The sequence below is a fragment of the Camelina sativa genome, chromosome 15, assembly GCF_000633955.1.
Source record: "Camelina sativa cultivar DH55 chromosome 15, Cs, whole genome shotgun sequence".
Taxonomy (NCBI): Eukaryota; Viridiplantae; Streptophyta; class Magnoliopsida; order Brassicales; family Brassicaceae; genus Camelina; species Camelina sativa.
The window spans coordinates 13,203,841-13,209,785 of NC_025699.1; the positions used below are offsets into that span (position 1 = coordinate 13,203,841).

The following is a 5,945-nucleotide window of genomic DNA, read 5'->3' on the forward strand; positions in this document are numbered from 1 at the left end:
CCAAAAAAAGTATAAGTTATCCTTGGGGTTTTAAAAATTATTGAGATTGATTAATTCATATAATTTTATAAGAAAACTAATTTAGTTTGTCACTTAAAAAGTAATATTTTTTATTTTGAAATATTATGTGTAAGTGTTGAGTTTATATCAACAAACAACCAAATCATGTGAATTTTGATTCAGCCACTTGATATTCCTTTTATTTTAGGTTATAAAAAATTAAAATATTTTTTATAATTAAAGACATGTAACTCCATTTAACTAAAATGTAACTCCTATCCAATAATTATACATTAATTCATTCCTCCTACTAACTTATTTATCTTTCAAGAGAAAAAAATTTTGGTTAAATTTTAATATTTTGGTTAAATTTTCATATTTTTATTTATTTTGGTTGGCTAAACTTATATTCATATTTTGGTTGGCTAAATTAATATATTTCTCATGTAAAATTATTGTTTATAATATATTTCTCATTTCAAAGTTTAAAGCAATATATCATATATATAAAAGTAAGGTTTTGGTCTCTCCTTATTGGTTGATTTTCATTTAATGTTTTCTAATTTTTTTTTTTTTTTTTATTTGCTTTCTAATTGCTTTAAACAATATTTAAGATCCAATAAACACAATACATTTAACTCACACATTAAAATAAAATTATAACTGAAAATAAAATAAATTATGCATTAATCATATTCTACCACTCAATTCTATTCAAACACAATAAATTACTATTGTAACTCCATAGTTCTAAATGTAACTTCCATCATTTCTTATCATATAAATAAGCATTCTCTCAATCTATCATTCTCTCATATTGACATTCTTTTACTATCTCATTTTCACATTCTCTCATTCTCTTCTACAATACCTCAAATCATTTTTCGTTTTTTTTTTTTTATTTTTGATTTCTTATTTTTGTTGTATGGGTTGTAAAAAAAAAATAAAATATCATTGTAAATTGTTAATGCTAAATTTTAATTTTAGAGACTACATGATATATATTTTACATTGTTCTTATTTTAAAAGATTTATCTCCTTTATCTAATTTGGATTATTATCTTATAAGTAATCATTCTCTCTTCCTCTCCCACCAATATCAAATGTTGTTATATCTCATATGTGTTGTAAGAGTTTGATTCTATATTTTAATTTAGAAAGTATTATATATATATAGATATTACATTGTTCTATTTTTTAAAGATTCATCTCCATTATCTAATTTGGATTACCATCTTATAGTAAACATTCTCTCCTCCTCTCCTACCAATATCAAATGTTGTTATATCTCATATGTGTTGTAACTTGTAAGAGTTTGATTCTATATTTTAATGTAGAAAGTATTATATATATTTAACATTGTTTTCAATTTTTATTTTATTTATATAAAAAAATATTTCTTTTATATTTCTTGCCTTTCTAATCTATTCATAATTATTTTTTAAATTTGCATAATTAAATTTAAATTCACATATGTTGGTTTTAACAAAACAATCAACTTTATTTGAGAATTAGACGTTCCTATTTATTTTTAAACAATCAATGTGTAACATATAGGCATTTTGTCTTGCAAACAACTTCTATTTCCATTGCTTAACTCCATGGTTAAACTATAATATATGTTGTCCTATTTGTAGGAATAACAACATACTTATTTAATTTATTTAAAAGAGCAGATGATTAATCGAAATAAACATTTCTCCAAATTTTATAATTCAATCAGTGAGTGTACTTATTACTTTGAAAAACTTTTACATTGAAGTTCATAAAATCATATAAGAAAACTAAAATATTATGTCACTTCAAAAATTTGGAAGGAAACACTTGGTATTCCTTTTTAAAAAAGTCAAGACACATATAAAAATTTATTAATATTTAACTCACTTTAAAGACATTAAAGGTCATTTAACTCAAAAATAACTTCTATCCAATAATTTCATACATTCCTCCCACAAATAAAATATATATATATATATATATGTTCAAGATTGTATTTAAATATTACATACTTTTTTAGTTAGCTAAATTTATAGTCACATATATACAATATATATACATAAGAATTTATATTACTTACTAACACCATAATTCGACCCATTATTTGTTTAACTCAAAATTGGTTTCAACGCCAACTAAAGAAAAACAGAAACGATCTTATTGATATTAGACCAAAACATGGGCATACAAACATAATCACTTACACGGAAGATAATTATTTTTAAAAAATAACTTATTATTGCAACATCAACGTATTAAGGGTTTACATAAGCATTTAATTAGAAAATCTATAATACAATAAATGTATTGGAAACAATATCAGTCAATGATAAGATTGGATCCTCAAAAACAAGAAACAACATCTTCATAATTCATAAAAAATAAACGCCACAATTATACACATCTAAACGAAATGGTATAAACATATAGTGTATAAATAAAAGTGACGGTAAAACCCGTATATGCCTAATTAAAACAAAATAATACAAAAGAGAAAACGAAAAAGACCAAAAAAAAACAAGAAAGTGTCAACTACACCACAACCCACGCGTTGCGTGGGAAAGTACCTAGTTTTTCATTAAAAGATAGGATATCCCAATCGGCAGGGGGTGGAGCAACAATGACATCAACACCAAACTCACATTGATCTCCTTCAAAGACATATCCATTATTAGGGTCACTGAATGTATCAAGCGGTAGCACTTGCGGCAACCCTCACACGAACCGCTTTGATTCTACATCTGGATATTTACATATGCACATATTAATGACTAAAATATCTAGATAACAAACAAATATATGTAGTATAATACATTTAGATACGTACCCTGAATCGTAGTAATGTACTTGTTTACGTTTTTGTTACTAGAGATATAGTTACTAATCATAATATATAAATAATATAACAAATGTTATCTTTTAGTATTTTTTTTACATCAGACAAATATTATCTATAGTTATTTGCTAACGTTGATAAACAGAAAATATTTTTCGATAACAAATGAAATGAAACTGTTAATTAGGAAATAAACAAACCGGAGTATATATAAAAATTATTTAAGAAAAACAAGGATATCCACGAGCAAAATTAAATAACGAATAAGATAATGGAACAGAAAACAGAGTAGTACACAGGGAACAGATGATCCTAAATAGGTCGAGCTTAGATTTAAGCTGAGTGTTTAGTGACAGAGAGAACTTTAAATTCGACCTCTACGTTCAAAGTATCTTCTACGTCCAAGTACGCCTCTCGAAGTTTAGCTAAAGACAAGAACTCTACAGCACCCCACGCTTTGTTCGATTCCGTGTACCAACGGTTAACTACAAGAACAAGGAGTGTACATATGTAAATCAAATTAGTTAATGACTTAAGTAGGAAAACTATATATATTCATCATAAGTTAAAGAACGGGTATTGATCACCCTTTCATCATCTATTGAAATGATTTGATGACATGACATACTTGTTGTTGTGACATGATTTGATCCACGGGGATCTATAATCTTCACAAGCGCTCGCGCGTAAATCTTCTCATCCGCCTTTACTATTTCAGTGCCATCTAAATTCAAAAAAATGGATAGCCACTTGCCCGTTGCTCTATCGTCTCCCTTTGGATGCAACTGAAGACACCTAAAAAACATTATTGTGCCCGGTTACCACTGATGGACATGTGTATATCTAAAGGAAAAAATTTGGACTCACCATTTTCTTTCTCCGATTGAAAAGCTATTTGACAAGTAAATTTTCTCTTTAAGCACCGAGAAATCTTTAACACTCCAGGAGAACTTTGGAAAAGGAAATTTCTCGTCAAAAGAGACAACTTCCCACTTGGTAAAGGGTGAAGCAATCACCACATCAACACCAAACTCACATTCTTCTCCCTCGAAGATATATCCATTTTTAGGGTCACTGAATGTTTCCACCGAAACCACTTGTGATAGTCCCCATACCGTCCTTAATGCATTGAACCGCTTTACTTCAACATCTAATGTTCATATGCATGTACTGATTTACATATCAATCAACTAATATGTATGTATATAGAGAGAGGGCTAAGTGAGTATGGTACGAACCTAGTATTGAAAATTATTTGTTTTCTTTCTTGTTATAAACGAAAAACGTGAAATTTGCAAACACTTCTATCAGTGTGGGTGAGAGGCAGGTCTTGTCAAACTCCACGTACATTGAAATAAATCCGCTTCCATTGTCACTTCGGTTTCCTTTTGGGTATATAACCAACCTCCTATATATATTTTTTAGTAAAAAAGTAGGTCACAAAAGAACAAGATTACTCTTTCTTCAAATTTGACATAGATAATAAGAAAGCCTAATATGTTTATAATGATGAAATATGCAATCAGACTATAACAAGTTCACGTACCAGTTATATCCATCAGACAAGAAAAGACGGGATTCGTATTTGTCCAGCGTAAGCTGAGAAAGTTTGTTAATCTTAAGGGAATAAGAAGAAGGCGGATGCTCTCTCTATTTCTTCACAATCGTAGCTTCTGCTGCTAATGAACCCATTCTATACTATACTTCATCCAACACAGTGAAGCAACCATATATATAGAGCCCAGTGTTAATAAATGGAGAGAAATAGAAATGATAAATCAATATTAGTATGACTTGTGAGAAGAAAGGTGTTTTGGAAATTGTGCTACAGTGCTAGGGAAGGTGCAGCAGTCTTAAAAAGGTAAAAAACGACTTCATGCAAAACGAAGAGTCGTGACTCGTACTCATGAGTGTCCAACATTTGACAAAATATGTCATACATTTAATACAATGTAATTTTCCTCTTCTTGATTTTTATCTACACATAACTTTTGTCACGTCTGCAATGTCATAGAGAAAGTTCGAATCCGGATTCCGTTAGTAAATCTAGGATCAATTCACCCGCTTATATAGCCAATGGTCGAAAATTACCAAAACTCTTTTTTTTTTCTTTTTTTGTCAACCACCAAAACCCTTTTCATATCAATAGTTTTCGGAAAACCCATAAGCTATAGCAAAACATATTCAAAATCTAAAGATTCGAAGAACATGAAGCAGAGAGAGGGATAGAAATAGATTAATCTATCTAAATTTCTAACAGAAGAAATTTTGATTTATAATTAAGAAATATTAATTAAACAAACCAGAGCTAGCTCGTTTTGTCTTTTATATTTCCTCTAAATACTGGGGAGAAGTTGAGAGCTAGAGAAAATTTTGACGAACCTGAAACAAAAGAGACAGAGAAGTAGGGTCTTTGGGATGGAATGCGCCACTTAGTTCTAGACTTCTAGGGTTGGATAGGAATAAAATCTAAGAAGAGACTGATTATCTTCAAAAAATTACGATCGATTGACGATTATCTTTTACTATCCCTAAATTCTAAATTGTAATTGCTTCATGTTCGGATATCAATTGATTATCTTCAAGATTAGAATTTTGTAACTTAAAATAAATATAGTATCAGTATGTTTTTTAGATACTAAGACCATCTCCAATGGTTTTCCCTATTTTTACCTCTAAAATAGAGGAACTCTATAATAGAGGTGACTTTTGCTCCAATGGATACCTCTATTTTTTCCTCTAAAAAAGAATATTCCATAAGATTCCTTTTTTTATTTTACTATTAATACCTTTTTACTTATAAAAGTTGCAAACTAATCCATTTATTTTAGTATTTGTGAAATTTTCATAAAATTATGATATTATTTAAATTTTTAACATTCATAAATATTATTTAAATATCACATTTATTAAAAGAAATATATTGCATCATATAAAAATAATGTTATTGGTGGATCCAGAAGTAATTTACCAGAATATTAAATAATTAGTCTTTGTTGTATTAAAAATAATGTTATGGCATGAATAAAAACTAAAATATTTAAGTTATTTATATTTAATAAGATTTTATATAAATTTTCTTTTGCAAATGATAGTCTCAAATTTTAAAAAT

The 5,945-nt window shown here is 28.0% G+C and overlaps 1 pseudogene; it reads right to left on the bottom strand.

Annotated features, from left to right (window-relative positions):
- The window catches only part of LOC104748425, a 5,646-nt pseudogene continuing 2,867 nt past the window's right edge, over positions 3,167–5,945 (bottom strand).